Source organism: Prionailurus viverrinus, unplaced genomic scaffold (genome assembly GCF_022837055.1).
Source record: "Prionailurus viverrinus isolate Anna unplaced genomic scaffold, UM_Priviv_1.0 scaffold_50, whole genome shotgun sequence".
NCBI classification, from domain to species: domain Eukaryota; kingdom Metazoa; phylum Chordata; class Mammalia; order Carnivora; family Felidae; genus Prionailurus; species Prionailurus viverrinus.
This window is the reverse complement of record NW_025927613.1, coordinates 2,454,209-2,479,074: the sequence shown is the minus strand read 5'-3', so window position 1 is coordinate 2,479,074 and position 24,866 is coordinate 2,454,209. Positions and strand designations below refer to the sequence as shown.

The 24,866-nt window shown below is 39.3% G+C and overlaps 1 long non-coding RNA gene across 2 annotated transcripts; it reads right to left on the bottom strand.

Moving 5' to 3' along the window:
- Positions 1-4,793: 4,793 nt before the first annotated feature.
- On the bottom strand, positions 4,794-21,756 carry LOC125159520 (uncharacterized). 2 transcript variants are annotated; one of them, XR_007149806.1, is made up of 3 exons: positions 21,309-21,756; positions 18,728-18,819; positions 4,794-5,108 (listed from the first exon to the last, which is right to left on the bottom strand). It is a non-coding gene; the product is annotated as an uncharacterized LOC125159520 (long non-coding RNA). The 2 variants fall into 2 exon arrangements; XR_007149805.1 differs by lacking the exon at positions 4,794-5,108 and adding an exon at positions 16,559-16,615.
- Positions 21,757-24,866: the final 3,110 nt, after the last annotated feature.

Below are 24,866 nucleotides of genomic sequence, written 5' to 3'. Positions count from 1 at the left end.
TATCCAAGTGGTTCAATGAATTTCAAGCTTTCATTCATTGTGTTCTATATATTCATTCATTCAATGATTAAATATTCCTTGAACATTTACTACAAGCTAGGCATTTTTACAAGTATAAACAAAAACACAAAAATTGCTGTCTTCATGGAGTTTATATTCTAGTAGAAGGCAATAAAGACTGTCCAGATGAATGAAGTCAATCTGAACTATTTCCATCTTTTAATATGACTTATTCTTGGATATTTAAAAGAGATTTTAAAAGTAAGCTCAAGAGGTGCCTGGGTGGCTCAGAGCCTGGAGCCTGCTTTGGATTCTGTGTCTCCCATTCTCTGTGCCCCTCCCTCACTCTCACTCTCTCTCTCAAAAATAAATAAATATTAAAAACAAAAAAAATAAAGGGCACCTGGGTGGCTCAGTTGGTAAGCATCCAACTTTGGCTCAGGTCATGACCTCACAGTTCATGAGTTTGAGCCCAGCCTCTGGCTTTGTGCTGATAGCTCAGAGCCTGGAGCCTGCTTCAGATTCTGTGTCTGCCTCTCTCTCTCCCCCTCCTCCACTCGTGCTGTCTGTCTCTCTCAAAAATAAATAAACATTAAAAAAATTTACTTAAAAAAAAGTAAGTTCAAAAATTACATGAGCCCAGTATTTTCCTAGTCTTTTATCCATTCCTAGCACCCTCTCAAAAGAAAGATTAATCTATTCAGTATTCTATAGCACTACACTAATTAGTACCTTCTCCCTAGCCCCAGAGGCAACAACAATGATGTGTTTAAACTCATTACTTAAACCAAATGAAAGCATAAGATTCAGAGAATTCTCTTCATATTTGTTCAAGACTTTCAGAAAATATGCAATCTGATGCAACAGATTATAGGGTTTTGCATTTTTCAACATTAGATTTAATTGATAAGATAGCAAAACACGAAGTATGTGCACCAAAACAACTATATATGAGATCATACACAACGTCATTATTTGTAGTAGCAAATATCTGGAAACAATAAAAAATCTGTAGTGGTAAAGATGATGAATAATTGTTGATATAACTAGAGCTATTTGTATCAACATGGACAGAATGTTGAAGGAAAAACACAAATTACAGAACACTTAACACGCCAGGTATATGAAGTTTTTAAATATGCAAAAGCTATGTATTACTGTGCATATTTAACACACAGAATAAAAGTACAAAGAAATATAGGGGAATGGTAAACATCAAACTCCTCTACCAGGGCCTGAGGGCAGGCAGGAGGCAGGGAGAGAAGGACATAACTGGAGAAGGGTGCGCAGTGGGTTTAAATTGGATTATTACTTATTTTTTTAAGTTGAATGGTTGGTTCATGGATGTCCATTCTTTATATCAAGTTGTATACCTTGAATGTTTAATAATAAATAAAAATGTGAGTTTAGGGGCGCCTGGGTGGCGCAGTCGGTTAAGCGTCCGACTTCAGCCGGGTCACGATCTCGCGGTCCGTGAGTTCGAGCCCCGCGTCAGGCTCTGGGCTGATGGCTCAGAGCCTGGAGCTTGTTTCCGATTCTGTGTCTCCCTCTCTCTCTGCCCCTCCCCCGTTCATGCTCTGTCTCTCTCTGTCCCAAAAATAAATAAACGTTGGAAAAAAAATTTTAAAAAAAAATGTGAGTTTAACATGAGTTTACCAAATGGTATACCCTGTTTTGGGGAAGTGGGGTCAATCTTTATTAAAATACTTGAAAACTCAGGTTTAAGCCTGGATGTCTCATACTAAAAAGAAAAAAGTTGTTTCATTTTTAAAAACTAGACTGACCCTTAGGAAAAAAAATAGAAAATTGTATCGCATTCTCGCATAGATAGCTTATGTAAATCTTCCAGCAACAAACTGGGAATTATTTTTCTGTCTCACAGAATCAGAGTTGAGTCAGACTCTGAGTTGTCTAATAGGTTCAATCAGCTTTGCCTTTCTAAGTCCCTTGCCCAAGACACAGCTTCAACAGCATGACAGATCCACATGCCCTAGGAATAGTGACTTGGCATCAATCTGCTTCAAGAGAGCAAATAGAAGTGTAAGTGGCAATGACGTTAGTGTTTCAGTGTGTGAAAACCTAGTGTGAATTTTCCCCTTTCTCTGGCAACAGTTCATAAGGTATTATAAAAAGAAGAAAAAAACCCTTCTTGCTCTGCTTTTACTGACTTCAGAAACAGTAATCGTTAAAACTGTCTTTTGATCTAGAATGACTTAAGTAGTTCTTTAAGGATCTTTTACAGTCCCTTATCTTCAAGTTACCTCAATCACAAGCTCCTTTTTTCCTTCCACTTTTACCCACCCCTCCAGAGTAAAGTGACATTAGCTGCAACTGTTGGGCAGGTACTGCCCTCTAGTGCTTATACTTTTATAATAAAATTTTATAATAAAATGTATAATAAAATTAAACACTAACATCATACCACAAAAAAGTCTGTCAAAACTTAAATAACATCCTATTAACCCAGGATTTTTCAACTTCACACTGTTGACATTTTGGGTCAATAAGTCTTCGTCCTGGCGTATCCTGGGTGTTAGCAGCATCCCTGGCCTCTGACCACCAGATGCAGTAGCATCCCCAACCCCAGTTGTGACAAACAAAAAGGTCTCCAGACTTTGCTAAATGTCACCTGGGGAGCAAAATCACCTCTGGTTGAAAACCACTGTATTATACTAAAAAGTTGTCCAAAATGTTCACATTAGTCCTGAAAATTATAAGCAGAAAAGGGTCTCCTCTAATTACTCTAAGTGAGATAAAGGAGAATTTCATTTCTGCATTAAATAAAAACAAAAAAAATAGAGAATTAAGGTTATCAGGTCTCCCTCCCTACCCCCCTAAGTTCTGGCTAGTGGGAAATTCTTTACACCTTTAACTTTATACCCCAGTTTTACTTCTTAGATCTTTTCACTTCCTTTCAAAGTGCTTAGAAAACAAAGCTTGCACTTCTAGCTGAATGTAGGGAAGATGGTAGGGAAAAGGGTAGGGGGAGGTATGGTCTGTTCTGTGTTCTAACATAATATGAAACATAATAATTGTACACATAACATGAAAATTCTTATAAATTATCAAAATTTTAAATCTGGATTTTAGAAAGTTACAGTAAGAGGGTTTATTCAGATCTGCCTGCTGTGAATGATTATTCCTCATGTAAGTACATTATGCTTATAAATCCTGATTCTGTGAATTTTAAAACCTACAAATGACTACAAATGAATTTTAAAACCTACAAACTAGATACTTTAAAAATGAAAAAGGAGTTTGGACTGGCCCTGAATGTAACTTACCCCCTTCATCAAATTTCTCACTGACTTAAATTGGTTTTACTAAAGAAAATAAAGAAATAAGAATCAATAAATAATTATTATTTGGTTAAGAATATATCACTTTTACAGGGCGCCTGGGTGGCTCAGTTGGTTGAGCGTCCAACTTCCGTTTAGGTCATGATCTCGCAGTTCGTGAGTTCAAGCCTCACGTCAGGCTCTGTGTTGACAGCTCAGAGCCTGGAACCTGCTTCAGATTCTGTGTCTGCCTCTCTCTCTGCCCCTTCCCCACTCATGCTCTCTCTCTCTCAAAAATGAATAAACGTTAAAAAAAAAAAAAGAGTATATCACTTTTGGGACACCTGGGTGTCTCAGTCAGTTAAACGTCTGACTTCAGCTCAGGTCATGATCTTACAGTCCGTGAGCTTGAGCCAGACATCAGGCTCTGTGCTGACAGCTCGGAGCCTGAAGCCTGCTTTGGATTCTGTGTCTCCCTCTCTCTCTGCCCCTCCCCTGCTCATGTTCTCTCTGTGTCTCAAAAATAAATACATTTTTTAAAAATTAAAAAAAAGAATATATCACTTTTTATTAATGTATTCAGATCTACTATTATATTTATGACTTAAATTGGAAATATTATAGCTCTATAAGCAGAACCTTGGGATGGAAATCTATTTTAGCTACACAGAGTAGTATGTGATCACTCCCCAGCCTCCTCTTAGAAGCTACTGCTTTCCTAACTCTGTTTATACTGGTTTCATACTATCCTAATTAAATTCGATTAGAAATTTGTCTTTTTGGGGCACCTGGGTGGCTCAGTCAGTTAAGCATCAGACTTTGGGTCATGATCTCACGGTTCATGGGTCTGGGCCTGATGTTGGGCTCTGTGCTGACAGCTCAGAACCTGGAGCCTGCTTCAGATTCTGTGTGTGTGTGTGTCTCTGCCCTCCCCCACTTGTGCTCTGTCTGTATCTCAAAAATAAATATTAAAATTTTTTTCAAAAAAATTCACCTTTTTAAAAAAATGTATTTATTTTTTTTTGAGAGAGAGAGAGAGAGAGTGTATATGTGTGAAGGAGGGGTAGTAAGGGAGAGAGAAAATCCCAAGCAGACTCCACGCTTAGTGCAGAGCCCAACACGGGGCTCCCCTAGGCACCCCTAGAAAGCCTCAACCCAGGCACCCCTAGAAAGTCTTCTAGTCGTATAATAAAGCAAGGTAAGATAGATTTTAGCCTTTGATCTTTTTAAAGGACAGCCAAATGGCTTAGAATGTGTATTTAAAATGATAACACAGGGGTGCCTGGACTCTTGATTTTGGCTCAGGTCATGATCTTACACTTTGAGATTGAACCCCACACCTGGCTCTGCACTGACAGCTTAGAGCCTGCTCGAAATTCTCTCTCTCCCTCTCTCTCTCTGCCCCTCGCTCCCCTCTTTCAAAATAAATAAACATTTTTTAAGCAAATTATTCTAGAAATTAGTTTATGTATTCATTGCTAATTTCACAGCACTCTAAACCCCGTGAAGGAAATATTTCCTTAGGTTTTCATTTAAAGGAACAGGATAATCACCCACTGCTCCCCAGAAGTCCATGTCCTGATTCCCAGAACCTGTGAATGTATTACCTAACATGGCAAATGAGGTTTTGCAGGTATGCTTAAGCTAAGGATTTTGAGACGGGGACATTAGGCTGGATTATCTGGCTGGGCCCAAGGCAATCACAAGTCTCCGTCTTCAATCCGAAGAGAAACCAGAGTATCATCACAAGTGTCCTTATGAAAGAAGGGGACAGGAAAGTCAGAGGAGATATGATCACGGAAACAGAGGTCAGAGTAGTGCAGTGGCCACCTGTGAAGATGAAAGGGACATGAGCTTAGGAATGGGGGCTGGAAAAGACAAGGATGGGGTTCTCTACTACAGCTTTGCTGACACCTTGATTTAGCCCCATTAGACCCATTTCAGACTTCTGACCTCCAGGACTGTAAGAAAATTAATTTGTATAATATGACTAAGTTTATGGTCATTTGTTATATATAGCAGCAATAGGAAACGAATACAGAAACATTTCATGAACGTTTTAGTATTTTTAATATCCCATTAAGTTGGCATTTCACCATTTGAACAATCACATTTCATCATGTTTGTGTTTTTAAAATGTGTGTTCTCTTTCGCTGGTTGCTAGTAACTATGTTTTCACTAAAATATACTTGCTCTCTACCTTAAGTTAAATAACATTCCCAAGAGCCAAACCTGGAGACAAACACATTCAGTGAGGAGCACCCATACTAACCACCGCAAGACAAATTTAGTGGACATGACATGTGCATTTAAACACATGGCAGTAGCTACCCATGAAATCTCAAGAGATTAAATCCAGTAGCACAGCCAAAAAAGTTGAAATTTGATTCAGAAAATAGAAGCTGACTTCAGAAGACAAAATGACAGAGTCAACAATGCTACTTTGGTGTGACCCTTTAGCAGAAAGCTGACCTTTTCAGTAGATGTTAGAAACATGTTAGGTTACTGTAGGAGAGAATTAAGCTTGATAACTTGTGAAAAATAGGCCTACCCCCTTCATGTGGACAGAGGGAACTGGCTGTCAATGTATTCTCATCTCCTTTCACTGGTATTTTCATGGTGAAAGCAGCCATTGTGAAGGCTCCCTCCACGGTGCCTCAGAGCCTCATTGTGATGCAGCTCCGGAGAGTCCTTCCAATGGGAAGCATCCATACAACACTCCTTCTCAACTAGAGGTATTATTCAGACACGCTTTATGGAATTATAATTAAAATCTACCTTCAAATAATTAAAATAATGGCACATACTCCCTAAAGAAAACTTTCCTTCCTTTGCCACCCACTGACAAATTTAGAAAGATCCAACTCCAAACATAATGTTCATTATTGCTTATGATTTTGACTTTTGAAACTTTGCAAAGAAAATTCTGTACACATCTTTTCCAAAGTACTTATGAAAAACAAGAATATTTAATACAGATGCTGTTTCCTAAATTGGCCAAAATGTGTTCTTCCGTGATTAGAAATGTAAGAAATTAGTTTAGCTTAGCACTTACAATTTAAGAAAGTAAGCTTCAGAAATTATCTTGCTTCATCTTCTCTTGTCCTGTTTGAATATCACCTGGCCTTTCAATTAGAACATGGGTTCATTGCTTCTTAGTGTCCACAGAGTAAATTAATTCATTACAGAACATTTCTTTATTTTCAGCTGGCATCAATGCAAACATCAAGATGCTCCTTGTACTAAGCAATTTAACCTGAATTGTTAATATATCGATTAAATATGTATAGTACTGTAGGGATTTAACTGTATTTCTCTCTTTACACAACTTATTTTTTCTCCTTTGATATGGAAAAATGTCTCTAGACAACTTTATGCTTTATATCTAAACAATAAGAACAGTGTGAGGTTATGGGGAAATATTTCAAGAAAAGTAAATTCTAGCCATTTTTAACCTAGCATCATAAACAAGGATTATAAACAAGCATTATAAACAAGATACTGCTACAAAAGGTAGAAAATGCAAATACCTGTCCTCCAGGAGTTTTCCCTTTGGTGATGCTTAGAACAAGAATTTAGTGAGAAAAAAAATGTAACACATTTTTATTTGATTTGTTTAAACAAATTTTATAACTAATTTTTTTATATCAGGTCTACATCTTCCTCATAAAATTAAATTTGTTAATGATAACAACCCATAAGAAAAGACGATACCACATTTTACTTACATCTTATTACTGACTAATGTATCCCTAGAGCTTGGAACACAGAAATCAATAAATACCTATTGAATGAATAAATATGTCTTACTTTTTATTCTTTTAGATCAACTTTAGAAATAATTTCAGTTGCCCCTCAAAACATTCCAGTGAGAATTTAAATGGAAACTGTATTAAATTTTTAAGCTGATTTAAGATAGCCTGAAATCTTTACAATGTTTAGGCTTTGCATCCAAAACTTAGCATTTTGAAAAATTAAGGGTGTTTCTATTAGAGGGTGTTTCCAATGTTTTCTTCTCTGGTAATAATTTGATAATTTGGATTATATAGATCAAACACACTCTTCATTAAGAGCATAACTATAAATTGCATTTTTTGATATGGTAAATGAAATCATTTTTCATTACATTCCCTACCTAAATATTGTCAGAATAGTAAAGTGCTTTTTCCTGAACAACTTTATTAATTCAAACATTTAGTCTAACATAAAAACTCCATCATCTACTTTCTGCAACCCCTAGATTAAAACACTTGTTTACTATCTTTTGCATTAGTCAAAAATTTCCAGACAATTTTATTTGTATTCATTTTTATTATTTTTTTAATGTTTATTTTTGAGAGACAGAGAGACAGAATGTGAGTGGAGGACGGTAGAGAGAGGGAGACACAGAATCCGAGGCAGCCTCCAGGCCCAAGCTGTCAGCACAGAGCCCATCGTGGGGCTCAAACACAGTCCGTGAGATCATGACCTGAGCTGAAGTCAGACACCGAACCTACTGAGCCACCCAGGAGCCCCATTACGATTTTTAATAATAGTGGCTGAGAGACTAAATGGACAAATGGACAATGGCCAGACCATATAGAAAATATAAACTTGGCCCACAAGCTTCAGCCACCTGCCCAGGAAACCAAACCCTTATCTACAATAAACAACCCAAGAAGCCAGCCTATTACAAGTCAGACTTACAGGAAGCCAGGTTGCTATCTATACTGACAATCCAAGAAGCTAAACAATCACTTCTGTAACAATCTGCCCCAAATGGCCAGGACTTCATTAATAACTGACAGTCTCCCTAATTTTGGTCCCAACTCCCCGTGTGGGACCAACCACAGAAGGATGCCCCACTTCTAGTTAGCCAGTCTACAAACTTCCCCATGCCAACAGTCTCTAGACAGGCGGGCCACACATGAAACCTTCCCTTTTCTCCACTATAAAGCTTCCCCAATCTTCTGCCTGCCTTTGAGTAACTGACAAAACTCCAGTGACAGGATTCCCTTGCTATATCAAACTCAGAATAAATAGTCTTTGTTTTTCTCATTTGGTTGGTCTTCATTTATTTGCACAGGCAACAGCAGGCATCCTTAATTTTGCTCCTTTTAATGGAAACATTCTTTTTAATTATTATTATTTTAATTTACATCCAAGTTAGTTAGGATATAGTGCAACAATGATTTCAGGAGCAGATTCGTTAATGCCCCTTACCCATTTGGCCCATCTCCCCTCCCACAGCCCCTCCAGTAACCCTCTGTTTGTTCTCCACATTTAAGAGTCTCTTATGTTTTGTCCCCCTCTCTGTTTTTATATTATTTTTGCTTCCCTTCCCTTATGTTCATCTGTTTTGTATCTTAAAGTCCTCATATGAGTGAAATCGTATGATACTTGTCTTTCTCTGACTTATTTCACTTAGCATAATGCCCTCTAGTTCCATCCACGTAGTTGCAAATGGCAAGATTTCATTCCTTTTGGTTGCCGAGTAATACTCCAGTGTGTGTGTGTGTGTGTGTGTGTGTGTGTGTGTGTGTACACATCTTCTTTATCCATTCATTCATTGATGGACATTTGGGCTCTTTCCATACTTTGGCTATTGTCAATAGTGCTGCTAAAACATTGGGGTGCATGTGTCCCCTCAAAACAGCACACCTGTATCCCTTGGATAAATACCTAGTAGTGCAATTGCTGGATTGCAGAGTTGTTCTATTTTTAATTTTTTGAGGAACCTCCATACTGTTTTCCAGAGTGGCTGCACCAGTTTGCATTCCCACCAGCAATGCAAAACAGATCCTCTTTCTCTGCATCCTCGCCAACATCTGTTGTTGCCTGAGTTGTTAATGTTAGCCATTCTGACAGGTGTGTGGTGGTATCTCATTGTGATTTTGATTTGTATTTCCCTGATGATGAGTGATGCTGAGCACTTTTTCATGTGTTGGTTGGCCATTCTGGATGTCTTCTTCGGAGAAGTGTCTATTCATGTCTTCACTGGATTCACCTATTTCTTCACCCATTTCTTCACTGGATTATTGTTTTTTGCGTGTTGAGTTTGATAAGTTCTTTATAGATTTTGGATACTAACCCTTTGTCTGATATGTCATTTGCAAATATCTTCTCCCATTCTGTAAGTTGCCTTTTAGTTTTGCTGATTGTTCATTCGCTGTGCAGAAGTTTTTATTTTGATAAGGTTCCAATAGTTCATTTTTGCTTTTGTTTCCCTTGCCTCTGGAGATGTGTTGAGTAAGAAGTGCTGCAGCCAGGGTCAAAGAGGCTTTTGCCTGCTTTCTCCTGGAGGAGTTTGATGGCTTCCTGTCTTACATTTAGGTCTTTCATTTTAATGGAAACATTCTTAATTATTTTGCCACTAAGAATAGTATTCTTATTTTGAAAAAGATTTTATCATGTTGAGTTGTCCTTTTATTTCATTGTAATAACTACTTAAGATAGAATGTTCATTTTTATCAGATATCTTTTCAGCATTTTAGATAGATAGATAGATAGATAGATAGATAGATATACATGTTTATTTTTGAGAGAGAGAAAAAGAGCATGAACCTGTGAGAGGGGCACAGAGAGAGAAGACACGGGATCCGAGGTGGGCTCCATGCTGAGGGCAGAGAGCTCTGTGCGGGGTTTAGACTCAGGAACCAAGAGATCATGACCTGATCCGAAATCCAATGCTTAACCGACTGAGCCACCCAAATGACCCATATCTTGTATTTTCAAAAAATGTTTGTTTGTTTGCTTGTTTTTGAGAGAGAAAGAGAGAGAGAGAAAGAGAGCATGCATGAGCGGGGAGGGACAGAGAGAGGAGGAGATAGAGAATCCCAAGTAGGCTCCACACTGTAAGCACAGAGCCTGATCTGGGGCTCAAACTCACGAATCACAAGATCACGACCTGAGCCAAAGTCAGATGCTTAATGGACGGAACCCCCACCCAGGCACAACTTAATATTTAATGTTTTAAGATTAGATTTATTATTGAATCATCCTCAAATTTCTGAGATAAGCATTTCTCAGTTATTGAATTATTCTTTCTATATATTGTTGGTAAGACTCATTTTCAGTAGTCAGTATTAATCTTACTTGTGTTTTTTTTTCCAATGGATAATTTTATTTTCAGATTAGGAGGGCATCTTTTAGGTAACTAAAAAAGATAAACCAGAACATTAGTAGCCACTTATAATTACAAGGAATAATAAATAAATGCCTCATCTTCAAGAATGTAACAACAATCAAACGTATTCAAAAGTGAAATGAGGGGCACCTAGGGGCTCATTCAGTTGACCTTCTGACTTAGCTCAGGTCATGCATGATCTCACTGTTTGTGGGTTCGAGCCCCATGTCAGCTCACAGCTCACAGCTCAGAGCCTGAAGCCTGCTTCGGATTCTGTCTCTCTGCCCCTCCCCTGCTCACACTCTGTCTCTCTCTCTCTCTCTCTCTCAATATAAGTAAACATTAAAAAAAATTTTTTTAAGTGAAATGAAAATAAACCTACTTGCAAATTTATGCTTTAATCAAGTAGAAAACCATTATTTTAAGCACTGTCTTTATTTGAATATTCTCTACTGTTGAAGCATTCAAGGTAGAGAGAAAATCCTACTGATACTAGAGATAGAACTTAAGACTTCTCAGAAATAGGAATAGTAAATACATATAGTAATGCTTCTTTTTAACTCTAACATACCCTGTATTAAATGATAGTACATTTTACAGATTAGATTAATATATGTTTAAATTTTAACTTCATGAAGTTAATATCCTGATGTTAATGGTACTAACATTTTCAAATAATTAGACATAAGTAAAATACAAAATATAAGATTTAATATATGCTTAAAAAGGTATCACAAATCACTGGCAAATGGATAGATCATTCAATAATAAGTAGTGTTGGAATAACTAACAATTTGAGGGTGTGGAGAGACAACAAAGATTGTCCAAAGAATCATCCAGAATGAGCTGGCTGGTATCTGGAGGTACCTGATCTCACCTTCCCCCAAAATATCCAAGCACTGGGCAGCTAACATTCCCAGCTCCTCTCTAAAGAGCTAGCACCCAAGCTCAGGCCGTTTGACACCGAAATTCAGCTCCAATCTCAAGGCCACTCCCATGTTTGACCCTGCACACCTGGTACACTCAAGCAAACACTCTACTCTCCTGCTTAGTGAGCACAGGACCCCATGAATCCCACTGACCTTTCTATTTTTGAATTCCTGCTTGAACCAAATAATGCTTTCTGGTATTCGCCTGAGCCCACTGCTTGAGGAAATGTGTTTAAATTCTGACCTCACATTATGCACAAAAACTAATTCTAGACAGTCAGCAAGTCAATCAAAATAAATCAAGGTATGGAAAAGTTAGAATAAAGTAGAATTAAATGATCATCAAATCTCCGGAAGATGAGATGAATTTCCAGGCTTCATAAGGATAAGATGAATCACAAACAAAAATACTAATTGACTTACTACATAAATATTTTGAACATTCATATAACCAAAATAAAAAGACGGGGCACCTGGGCGGCTCAGTCAGTTGAGCACCCAACTTCGGCTCAGGTCATAATCTCTGGGTTCATGGGTTCAAGCCCTGCATCAGGCTCTGTGCTATCCCGTCTCCTTCTGCCCCTCTCCAGCTTGCACTTGCTCTCTCACTGTCTCTCAAATGAATATTTTTTTAAAAGAATGGAAGAAATAGTTTTATGTAGTATGACAAAGGATTAAAGTCCCTATTACGTGAACAAATTAATACAATTTTATTTTAAATCAAACAGTAAAAGCCCACCTGATAAATGTTATAAACAATCTACAATGGAACTTGCAACCAGTCGTGAAAGAAATGTAAATGAAAGCAACAATGAGGTAACCTATTTACCTACTTTTCCTCCTACTTTCCTGGTAGGTTCTTCTTAGTCTCGTTTGCTCCTGTCTCTCCAACTTCTGTGTGTTGAAGTGCTCCCAGAACTCAGTACTGAGACTTCTCTTTTTTTCAATCTCTACTCATTCCCTAATGATCTCATCCAGTCTCATGGTTTTAAATAGCATCTATTTATCAATGATTCCCCAAATTTATATCTCCAGCTTGGACTGGAATGCCAGCTGCCCACTTAACATCTCTCCTCGGATTTTTAACAAGTGACTCAAACTTAATGAAAATGGATCTCAGTCTGAACTACTGAGCCCCCCTCTCTCTCCCAAACCAGTTTCTCCTGCAGTCTTCCCCTTCTCAAGTAATGGCAATTCCATTCTTCCCATCGCCCAGACCAAAAATATTGGTACCACCCTGACTCCACTTTTTCCTTCATATGCCACATCTCATCGGTCGGCAACTCCTGTCAGCTCCATCTCCAAAACACATTCAGAATTCAATTGACCTCCCCCATCACCACCAGGACGCAAGTCACCATCATCTTTCTCTTGGATTATTGCCATAGCCTCCTAACTGGTGTTCTGGCTTCTGTCCTTGCCCCTCTTCCTGTTTTCAGAATAGCCAGAGTGAACCTCTTAAAACCTAAGATAGATGCCTCACTCCTTTGCTCAGCTCTCCCATAACTTCTCATTCTCATTGAGGGTACAATCCAAAGACCTTAGGAGCCCTACCTGATCTATCCCCTTCTTACCCTTCTCAACCCCTTATCTCCATAAGCTTATCTAATGTTTCCATCCTTCTTGTTTACACTGTTCCAGCCGCATGGCCTTGGTATCCTTCCACCACACCAGCCATGCTCCTATTACCCAGCCTTTACACCTGCTATTCCTTATCTGGAGTGGTCTTACCAAGGAATCAAAGAGTTAGCTTTTCCATTTCCTTTGGGTCTTCACTAAAAATTTTCCTTCACTTTTCCTCCTCCCATTCCCTTCCTTTCCTAAGCAATTCAGTCTTAAAGACATTAGGATGGGGCAGAAAAAGGCAGACTAGCCCACAGTGGTGTGTCAGAGTCAAGAAGGGTAAGGAGGGCACCCTTGCAGAGGGATGGCCTGGCATGCGATGTCAGACCTGAGCGAGGTGGGGGCATGCTGAATGAGGTTAGAAAAGGCATGGAGGGGCACGTGGGTGGCTCAGTTGGTTAAGTGTCCAACTTTGGCTCAGGTCATGATCTCACAGTTCACCAGTTCGAGCCCCACGTCAGGCTCTGTGCTGACAGCTCAGACCTTGGAGCCTGCTTTGGATTCTGTGTCTCCCTCTCTCTCTCTGCCCCTCCCTCCCTCGTGCTCTGTCTCTCTGTCTCTCTGAAAGATAAACATTGAAAAAAATTTTTTTAAAAAAGGCATTGAGTCAGGGAAAGGTGTGGCAGCAGAGGAAGAGATTGATAATACACAGAGGGTTTGATCAAGTAAGTAAATAAATTGAGGATAAGGGGAGCTAATTTCTGTTAGATTATAGAGGTATAAAGATGCAAAGGGGATAAAACTAGAGTGAACACTGAGGTGTTGGATTGAAATTGGGAGTGAACCATGGTTTTCAATATAGATATACAGAGATAGATAGATATGCATATATATATTGTGTGTATATATGCAAAAGTGACAAACACATACACATATATTCACTGTCCGTTAAGAGGGCCTGGGAGGGGCACCCGGGTGGCTCAGTCAGTTAAGCATCTGACTTCAGCTCAGGTCATGATCTCACGGTTCATGAGTTCAAGTCCTGCTTCAGGTGAGCCCAAGTCCTGCTTTGGGTAAACTCGTGCCTCACTTCAGGTGAGCTGCACTCACCTGCCCCCTCTCTCTCTCCCTTTCTTTCTTTCTCTCTTTCTCTCTCTCTCTCTCTCTCTCTCTCTCACTTGGTTCACTTGCGCTCTCTCTCTCTCTCTCTTAAAAAAAAAAAAAAAAAAGGGCCTGGGAGGAGCAACTCCATTCAATCCCTGTAGCAATGAGCACACCTAGTCCCCAGGGAATGGCTTCAAAACAGCATTCTTAAGGGCTCCTCAGAGAAACAGCTGATTCCAGGGCTGGGCCAGGAAAGTACAAGATAAGCCTGGAACTTGCTGGCATGCCTGAAAACAAGGAAGTGCTCAAAGAATGATGGGGGCATGTCACAAGGACACAGAAGCTAAGCTTGAAGGGGTTCCAATGGGAAAATCTAAAAACAAAACACCGAAGAAATGACACTCACTCACTGACTAAAATAGGAAACTATGAGCTCACATACATAGAAACAAACAAACTGAAAGTCTGATGAGGAATGTGATCAAGTTTTTCCCCACAAAACACTTAATTACAAAGAGAAGAGGAACAATTTTACAGTGGACAAGATTGAGGGGCACCTGGGTGGCTCAGTCAGTTTAAGTGTCCAACTTCTGATTTCAGCTCAGGTCCTGATCTCACAGTACATGAGATCAAGCCCCACATCCGGCTCTATTCTGACAGCACAGGCGCACCTGGGATCATTGGGCTCCCGCTCTCTCTGCCCCTCCCCTGCTTGCGTTCTCTGTCAAAAATAAACGTTAAAAAAAATAAAATAAAACACAGTGGACAAGATTGAAAGATACTATCTTTGATACTACAATTGTAGTGATCAAAGTAAACATTATCCCTAATGGAGCAAACGGATATTATGTGTCACCTGATAAGATACAATAAGAACATAGCATTGTCTCTGTCATAGTCCCACCAGAAATGAATAACCCTAAGTCTGATCACGAGGAAACAGCAGACAAATCTAAATTAGGGGATGTTCTACAAAATAAGTGGCCTGGAATTTTCAAAAGTATCAAGGTCACAAGAGTTGAAGAAACACTGAGAAACTGTTTCAGCCTGAAGAATACTAAAGAGACATGATAACTAAAAGCAACAATTTGATGCAAAATTGGATCCTTTTTCTATAAAAGGCATTATTGAGACAATTGGCAAAATCTGACTGGGGTATGAGAATAAGATAGTATTAATGTCTCAGTGTTAATACTCTTATTTTGATGGTTACATTTTGGTTGTGTAGGAGAAATATTTCTGCAGTAAAAACACATCAAAGTATTTGGGGAGGTAGAACATTACATGAGTAATTCTCAAATGTTCAGGAAAAAAAAGTTCTTGCTTCTATACTTGCAAGTTTTCTTTGGCCTGTGATTTAAAATATATTTTCAAATTTTGTCAGTTACTCAATGAGACCTTTAAAAGCCACTCTAACTAAAATGCTCACCCCGATGACACCCAATTCTCCTTCATGCTTTATTTTTATCTGTTAGCACATATGTTTTATTTATTTATCCAGGTGATTTTTTTCTCCCAAGAGGATCTGTGAGGGCAGGAACTTTTGTCTGTTTTATTCACTGCTGTGTTGGTAGGACATTGCCTGGAGCATAATAAGTATTCAATAAATATTTAATGAATAAATGAATGTATAAGCCTATTAAATAAGTAAATGTTTTACGACAGATAATAACCATTATGAGTGAAGTAAAACTGTTACTCTCATAATCAATGATAGCTTGTTAGAAGTCCTTTGTTGGGGGGGGGGGGGGGAGGCAGTGCCTGGGTGGCTCAGTTGGTTGAGCATCTGACTTTGGCTCAGGTCATGATCTCACGGTTTGTGAGTTGGAGCCTGGCATCAGGCTCTGCACTGACAGCTCAGAACCTGCTTCAGATTCTGTCTCCTCTCTCTGCCCCTCCTTCACTTTCTCTCTCTAATATAAACATTACCCAAAAAAAAAGTCCTTTGGGAAAATAGGCAATTAAGAATCATAAAAATATTAATGCCCTTTAATCTAGAAATTCTACTTCTTGGAATTCATTCTAAGGAACTATCCTAAAATATGGGAATGCAATCACAGTATTAAGCTGTTCACTACAGTGTTTTTTATACAAAGAGGAGAGACAAAGAGAGAGAAATAGAAAAAAAACATTGGATAAATTAGGCATATGCACAGAGTAAAATTCTATTTCATTTGAAATTCCATTTGTTTCAAAAACCATTTCATTTGAAATTCTAATAATATGGGGGAAAGTTTTTATGTCTTATTATATTAAGGGATAAAATTAACAATATGAATTTATAGTCTATGATTCCAACTAAATAAAAATATGCACTATAATAAACAATTATTGTATTATGGTAGCTTTTATTTGTTTTTCTCTATTTTCCAAAATTTTAGTAATATGATTATAATTTACATTCTTAAAATACATTCCTAATTAAAAATATTTATCTTTAAAAATACATCATGGATATGGGGCGCCTGGGTGGCGCTGTCGGTTAAGCGTCCGACTTCAGCCAGGTCACGATCTCGCGGTCTGTGAGTTCGAGCCCCGCGTCGGGCTCTGGGCTGATGGCTCGGAGCCTGGAGCCTGTTTCCGATTCTGTGTCTCCCTCTCTCTCTGCCCCTCCCCCGTTCATGCTCTGTCTCTCTCTGTCCCAAAAATAAATAAAAAACGTTGAAAAAAAATTAAAAAAAAAATACATCATGGATAAAGTTAGCCAATTGTGGTATTAACCCCCATGAAAGAAAATAACTGCGTGGGTGAAGAGATTAGATACATATAAATCAGATTAACTTCTCTGTACTCAAACATGGCCAAATATAAAAGAGGTAAAGAAATTTAAAAACCTGTTTGAATACAAAGTATGTTAACAGAAGAAAGCAGTTTACATAAAATCAGAAGAATTTGGCCATAGTAGTCTCATACTCCTGAGGCAAGACATGCTTAATACAATAAATACTAAACCAATGGGGGAGCCTGGGTGGCTCAGTTGGTTAAGCAGCCAACTTTAGCTCAGGTCGTGGTCTTGCAGTCCATGGGTTCAAGCCCCGCGTCGGCCTCTGTGCTGACAGCTCAGGGCCTGGAACCTACTTTGTATTCTGTGTACTCCCCTCTCTCTCCCCCTCCCCAACTCTGATCTGTCTCACTCTCTCAAAAATAAATAAAATGTTTAAAATTTTTGAATAAATACTAAAACAATGAAAAAGGTATATTCTAATGGGGATCAAAGTAAGTTCATCCAGCTTGCCAGACCAACAACTTATCCCCCAACCATCTAGCACCTTCAGTTCTAATTCCATGCTGTAATTAACTGGCCTCCCAGTTTTTCTTTTTCTAGGAAGGGGATATCCTAGACCTCCACAGGGCACATGAGTACTTGAAATGTTGCTACTCCTAACTGAGTTGTGCTTAAGTGTAAAATCCACCCCAGCTTGCAAAGGCTTAGTATGAAAAAAAGAATGTAAAATATCTCAGCAATAAGTATATATTGATTATATGTTAAAACAATAACATTTTAGATATACTGGGTTAAATAAAATATATTATTAAAATTAATGTTATCTGTTTCTTTTTACTTTTTTAATATGGATACTAGAAAATTTTAAATTACTTCTGTGGCCCACATTTGTGGAGAGTATTATATTTTTATTGGAGAACACTTATCTAGAGCATTGAACAAGAATACTGCAGTTAATATAAATGTACAATATCCCTGAAAACCAATTATGTTGACCCTCAGGTTTAGGCATCAGTCTCTGTGAGCTTTCATGGCACAGGTCTATCCCTCACATGTGCATTGACAAAATCAGATCTTCACTGAGGTGAGTAAGACAAGGTTCTGGCAGCCTCTGCACTTCCTGGGCACAAGTTGTCAGCTCTGCTATTTGTCTACCTTCTATCATTTCTCTCTTGGCTCATAATCTTGTGTTAAGTCTGTGTTCTTCAAACTGAGGGTTGATGGGGGGTGAGGGAGAGGGGAAAGTGGGTGATGGGCATTGAGGAGGGCACTTGTTGGGATGAGCACTGGGTATTGTATGGAAGCCAATTTGACAATAAATTATATTTTAAAAAAAAGACTGTGTTCTTCAAGGGATAGGGTTGTATATTATTCATCTTTGTTCTCCTAGCACTTCAATGCCTTAAACAAAGGTATTAAAAAGCTCATTAGGGACACCTGGCTGCCTCAGTCAGTAGAGCACACAACTCTTGACCTCTGGGTTATGAGTTCAAGCCCCATGTTGGGGGTAGAGATTACTTAAAACTAAAATCTTTAGGTGGCATCTGGCTGGCTTAGTCCATTAAGCGTCCAACTCCTCTGATTTCAGCTCAGGTCATGATCTCAGGGTCCTAAGATAAAGCCCCAAGTCAGGCTGAGTGTGGAGGCTGCTTAAGTTCCTCTCTCACAGTCTCTCTCTGCCCCTCCCTCTCTAAAAAATAATAATGAATAAATAAATAAAATCTTTTTTTTTTAACGTTTATTTATTTTTGGGACAGAGAGAGACAGAGCATGAACGGGGGAGGGGCAGAGAGAGAGGGAGACACAGAATCGGAAGCAGGCTCCAGGCTCTGAGCCATCAGCCCACAGCCCGACGCGGGGCTCAAACTCACGAACCGTGAGTGAGATCGTGACCTGAGCTGAAGTCGGACGCTCAACCGACTGAGCCACCCAGGCGCCCCAATAAATAAAATCTTTAAAACGTTTGTTAAATGAACAATTTTCCACATCTTATGCCTTTGATCATAGCTCTAGACCTCCTTACCTTAAAAAAAAAATGTGGACATAACCTCTCCATTGGTTTTTTCCTCACCAGGTAAATTGGAAATGACTTGTGAAGATTGAACACATAACGACCTGAAAGAAAGTAAATCACAAGCATGTGAACTAAAAATAATGAATCTCTAACATGGAGTGATAGCTTCACAACCATCACAGCACAGTGTATCTTACTATGAAGGACAGAGCCTTACAGACAGACCACAGAATTGACATTTCATCATTATGCAATGACCTACATTATATGACCTCTTATTTGTCCCTGAACTCCAACAGCAATCTCATGGCTGATACAGAATAGCGGTGGAAGGGAAAAATAAAGGACACAAAAAGAAAAGATTTATCATCACATCGGTGTAATGCTTTGGCCTCTTAATATAGACCAGATGGCTATAACCTCTTTCTCAGCAAGTAGTTTCTCAGTGTTCTACTGGTTGTAAAAAAAAAAAAAAAAAAAAAAAAAAACTTCATTGCCAACTTCCCCTGTTAATAATTATTTTTTTAGAGAAGATTTTTTTTTAATGTTTATTTATTTTGAGAGAGAGAGAGAGTGCACAAGAGGGAAAGGAGCAGAGAGAGGGAGAGAGAGAATCCCAAGCAGGCTCTGCACCATCAGCACAGAGCCCAACGCAGGTCTTGAACTCACGAACCATGTGATCATGACCTGAGCTGAAATCAAGAGTGGGACACTTAGCCAACTGAGCCACCCAGGCGCTCCAATAATTATTTTTGAGTGCTGTGGCAACATCAAAACAATGCTAAAAATACAATTTCTCAATATAAGGGGGAGGGGAGGAGAACTTACTCCTAAATATTTACCTTGTCAAAAGGAAAATCCTTTTCTGAGAAATGCTGTTACCCAACAGAAAATCTTGGCCTCTTAAAATCCAGGTATGTTCTCATCTCTTATTTTAAACAAAGTAGTTGGTCTTCATTTAACCCAATTTTGTGACTGTTTTGTAAAAGCCATTGAAAAAGCCTGAGAAGAGGCACCTTGCTGGCTCAGTTGGTGGAGCCTGTGACTCTTGATCTCAGGGTTGTGAGTTTGAGTCCCATGTCGTGTGTAAAAATTACTTTTAAAAAAATGAAGTCTTAAAAAGGAGAAGAAGAAGAAGAAGAAGAAGAAGAAGAAGAAGAAGAAGAAGAAGAAGAAGAAAGAAGGAAAGGAAGGAAGGAAGGAAGAAAAAAGAAAAAGCCTGAGACATTATTGGCATTAGATTTACTAGAGTTAAACATTTATAGGGGTGCTTGGCTGGCTCAGTTGGTAGAGTATATGCCTGAAGTTCTGGGTTGTAAGTTTGAGCCCCACGTGGGGTGTAGAGATTACTTAAAAATAAAATCTTATGTGGTGCCCTCGTGGCTCTTGGCTCAGATCATGATCTCACAGTTCGTGAGTTCGAGCCCTGCGTTGAGTTCTTTGCTGTCAGTGCAGAGCCTGCTTGAGATCCTGTTCCCTCTCTCTCTGCCCCTCCCCGGCTTGCACTGTCTCTCTCACAATAAACTTTAAAAAATAAGTAAAAATAAAATCTTACCAAAAAATGTAGTTGCTAATTCTATAGAAACATAAACCCAACCTTTTTCTCTTGAAAAAAAAAAAAAGGAAAACTTGCTAATTCTATAGACACATAAACCCATTCTTTAATTTTAAGATTATATTTTTAAGTAATCGCTACAACCCAAGTGGGGCTTGAGCTCACCACCTAGAAACCAAGAGTCCCATGCTCTACCAACTGAGCCAGCCAAGCACCTCAGCATCCTTTAATATTTTTATAAAAACTGTACACACAGGGGTGCCTGGGTGGCTCAGTTGGTTGAGCGTCCAACTTTGGCTCAGGTCATGATATGTTTGTAGAGTTGAGGCCTGCCCTGAACTTTCTGCTGACAGTGTGGAGCTTTGAGCCTGCTTGGGATTCTGTGTCTCCCTCTCTAGCTCTCTCTGCCCCTCCCATGCTTATGCACATGCTCTCTCTCTCTCAAAAATAAAAACATTTTTAAAAAATTACATACAGGGGCGTCTGAGTGGCTGTCAGTTAAGTGTCGGACTTCAGCTCAGGTCATGATCTCACAGTTTGTGGGTTCCTGCCCCGCGTCAGGCTCTGTGCTGACAGCTCAGAGCCTGGAGCCTGCTTCAGATTGTGTCTCCCTCTCTCTCTGCCCCTCCCCTGCTCAAACTCTGTCTCTCTCTCTCAAAAAAAAAAAAAAAAAAAAAAATTAAAAAAAATTTTTTTAATTGCATACAAATACTATCTGAAATGAAAGGTTACTTACTAAGTTCAATAAAAAGTATAATTTCATGACAGTTTCTCAATAGTTTTGAGACACTTCTAACAAACTGCAATTTAGCTGCCCTACCTAAAAGAAAACCTTAAATGCTCAGCTTGTTGACCTTTACAAAACTTCTCCAATGGAACCATTCTTTCCTTTTAGGAGAAAGGGAAAAAACTCAATCTATGTTATATTTCTTTTGTCATTTTACTTGTGGTCTAAGTATCATTTCCCAGTGCTTTGCCTATAAGCAGTTGCTTGCTGTAATATTTTCCACAACTGATTCGTCCTTAGGTACCAACCTGACTGAACGAACTTTAATACAGAAAATGAAAATAGGAAAACCACAGGATAGCAAGCTAGCTCCTAGAGACAAGGAGCAAAGTTCACGAACAAACGTCACTCGAATGCAAACTTGAACATGCACAAACAAGAAGCAGAAGCAAAGTGTCCTCAGCTCCAGCCGCATTTCCAGCTTAGAAATCACGAAAACGTACATACAACACCAACTTGGGTGATATTCATGAACCTGAGACTAATTCAAATTTTGAAAACAACAGCTCTGTACATCGTTAAGCGAGAGCTGGAAAGTGTAAAAGAATGAATAAAGTTAAGGTCCTAAGGACCTGACCGGCGAGTGTCCCTGGGTGTCAGCGGAGCGGACCCGGCAGGAGGAAGGAAGCGGGAGAAGGAGCAAGGGCGCTTTTGTGACGACCGTGGGCCCCAGGACTCCCAGCGCGACTCCGCAGCTCGCACAGCGCGTGCGCACCTCATCACAGAAAGTTAAGGGCGAGCGGCCGCCCTCTTTTATCTTGGCAGGGAGGGAAGGGGAGGTGGGGCGCGAGAGCACGTGACCAGGATTGCGACATTTCTGGTCCAATCGAAAGCGTTTCGGAAAGCGCCCTTGCAGACTCTTTCGGGTACCTCCGGTTCCAGCATAGGCCGCTCCTCTTTTCGATCCACTGGTTTCTGCACTCCGGCTTTTGGATCTGAGGATCTGGTTTGGGGGAACTTTTTGTTGCGCGTCCCGCGAATCAAGTCAGGGTCACGGTCTGGAGTGATTGGCGCTTTTTATTTCTTGTTCTCCCTAATTAGAGTTTCATTTCTCTAATTTCAAGGCCTGGTGTTCTCTCCCCAAGACGCTCAAATCCGATTTCTGCTGGTGGAGACTCTGGATGCCCTAAAGAGCGTCTTGTTGTAAAAATGGTACTCTCAAAAAACAAAAACTGGTTTATCTGTATTTCAGGGGTTGAGGATTGGGGAAATAAGTAAAAATTTAAGGAGCCAAGTCTCCCATAGGACTACGATAGGTAACACCTCAAAAACGTACCCCTAGAAGATTTTATTTCAGTGTAATCATTTAGGTAAAAATCTTTCGCTCTGTTTATTCAAACCTATCAGGAATCTAAAGCAATGATGCTGAGATAAGATTACCTACCGGGTGTGGTAGGTAATCACTCGCCCCAGAGGAGTGTGACAAGCAAAGAGGCTTTAGAGAAACTCAATCTTAAGGCTGAAGTCCTTGAAATGAGAAGGGAGGGCTGACAGCTTCAGCTATATTCCAGGAAACTTGGCAGTGGGAAATCAAACTGCAAAAAGATAAAATATCAGATGTGTCAAAACGATACAAAGGGATATTGCCCTCCACACATCCTATTATAGATACCTTGGTAAAAATAAGACGCCTCACCTGGGATCCTAGTCAGAAAATTTCACTAATTTCCTACAAATTACAAATCCTCAGCCCAGCAGAAATGAATTTGTTCTTAACTTAGAATACTCTCATAAAAGGAAGGGGGGGGGGGGAGGGGATGCATAGCTAAAAGGACCGGACTTGCACGGACTTCTCTGCCAGAGCTGCAGAGTGATAGTTAATTGCTGCTTCCCTTGCAGATGCTAGTTTCCTCTGGTGCTGCTGTCTTTGGTTCTTAAGAAGTAAAGTTGCTTCAGCTGTAGTTCTTTCCGTTACACTTAAAGATTCTTCTACCAACCCCAATCTTCCTTAGTCACAGCTGTCTAGATAAGTGACAGCTCCCCCGAGCACACCGTTGCTGGCGTCTCTGTGCCAGCAGACTTGGGAGAAAAGGCCAACAAGTAGAGAAATCCAGTAGCTTCAGTGAGCTAATTCTGGGGCTGGGGAGTGAGTTTATCACACTAAAGTAGAGGCACAGATCATGGCTTTCATCTGCAAGATGCTGTCATCTGAATGTTTAATAGGAGGATGACAAAATAGGGACGTATTCCGTGGCAACGTTCCATCCTGACAGCTAGAATGGGATTTTTTCCATCAGTGTTGCGTGCCTATTTGATGGCCTGTGTCAATAGACCAGTAATGTGGGTGTGTGCATTTTATGGGTAACCGGGTCCAAATGATGCCTTAGCAAAAATTTACTTGTAAATGTTCATAAATTTGAAGAAATAATTGTTGCTTCTGATTGTTAGTCAGAATTGCTATTATGAGGTAACCCTGCTTGGATCTTACCACCCCCAAAAAAGTGACTAGCTCTGTATGAAATGAAACTATTTTACCAGTATATAAAGTCTTTTTATAAAGATTTTCCTGGAGATCAACCCATTTTGTAATGTCCATTTTGTGGTATAACCTGTTCTTCAAGTTAGGGCTGATCAACAGATTAACACAAGTAGCTGCCTCGGGCCAAATTACCCAAGCCTTGTTTTCAAATCTTAGGCTCATTAGTACATGAAAAAGGAATGCAGTAGTAGAATGCTATTATTAAGCACCAGCTGCAGAGTATCATTGCTAGTACGAGGAACAGAGGCGAAATTTTCAGCAACTGGGAGAATGTCCCTTGTTCCAAAGCCTCTCTTTAAAATATAGAAGGAATAAACAATACTTGTGTTTTGAATCACCATGTCACACAGAATTGTTTCATTACCTAATACCTTCATCAAAAACTTTTAGTGTAGTTATACCATTTTCTTTAACCAAGGGGTAAAACGTTTTGAATTTTTTTTAAGTTTACTTATTTTGAGAGAGAGAGAGAGAGCGCGCGCGTGTGTGCGCGCTCGCGCACAAGTGGGGGAGGGGCAGAGAGAGCGGGAGAGAGAGAATCCCATGCGGGGTTCGATCCCACGAACCAGTAAATAATGACCTGAGCCAAAATCAAAAGTTATGCATTTAACTAACTGAGCCACCCAGGCACCCCCGAATTTTTTCAAGAGGTACAACGCACACACAATTTCAATAAACAGTTTCTGTAGTTGAGATACACTCCAATATTTTCCACCTCTCAGGGAGCAGAGTTCCGTAATTAAAATACTTTTCCAATATTAAACTTTAAGTAATCACAAAAACATTACTTCACATGCTTGTGCCTTGACTTTATAAATAGACACATGCCGAAGCTGTCTACAAATGAAACATGTTAAAAATCACTTCTCACTGGATAACCCAGAGAGCAGAAAAAAATATTGGTTCAGGTTTGATTTACTCAAGGTAAACACGAATTAGGTTTGTATCATATTATCTTAAGGATTCTGAAAATAAACACTATACAGTATAAATGAAGACTTTGGATTCATTTTTAAAAACTACCGGTGTATGACAGGTTTATAATAACGTTAGTTAACTATGGATAGGTTACATCAACTGTCGGAAACAAAGTTATGACTTCAAATCAAAATACAAAACGTACTGGCTCAATTTTCAACTCCAAAAGGAAAGTTAAAGGAACCCAGAATTTTTTCTGCTTCTTGGACAAAAGTGAATAAATAAGGCAGATGATGAGTTAAACTATTAAATTGTAATGTCTCACATGACATCCAAGTGTTTGAGAACTTTCGGGCTGTTTCTGTTTTTAAAAAGACATTCAAAGCCCCAGTGGAGGGTTCAAAAAGTG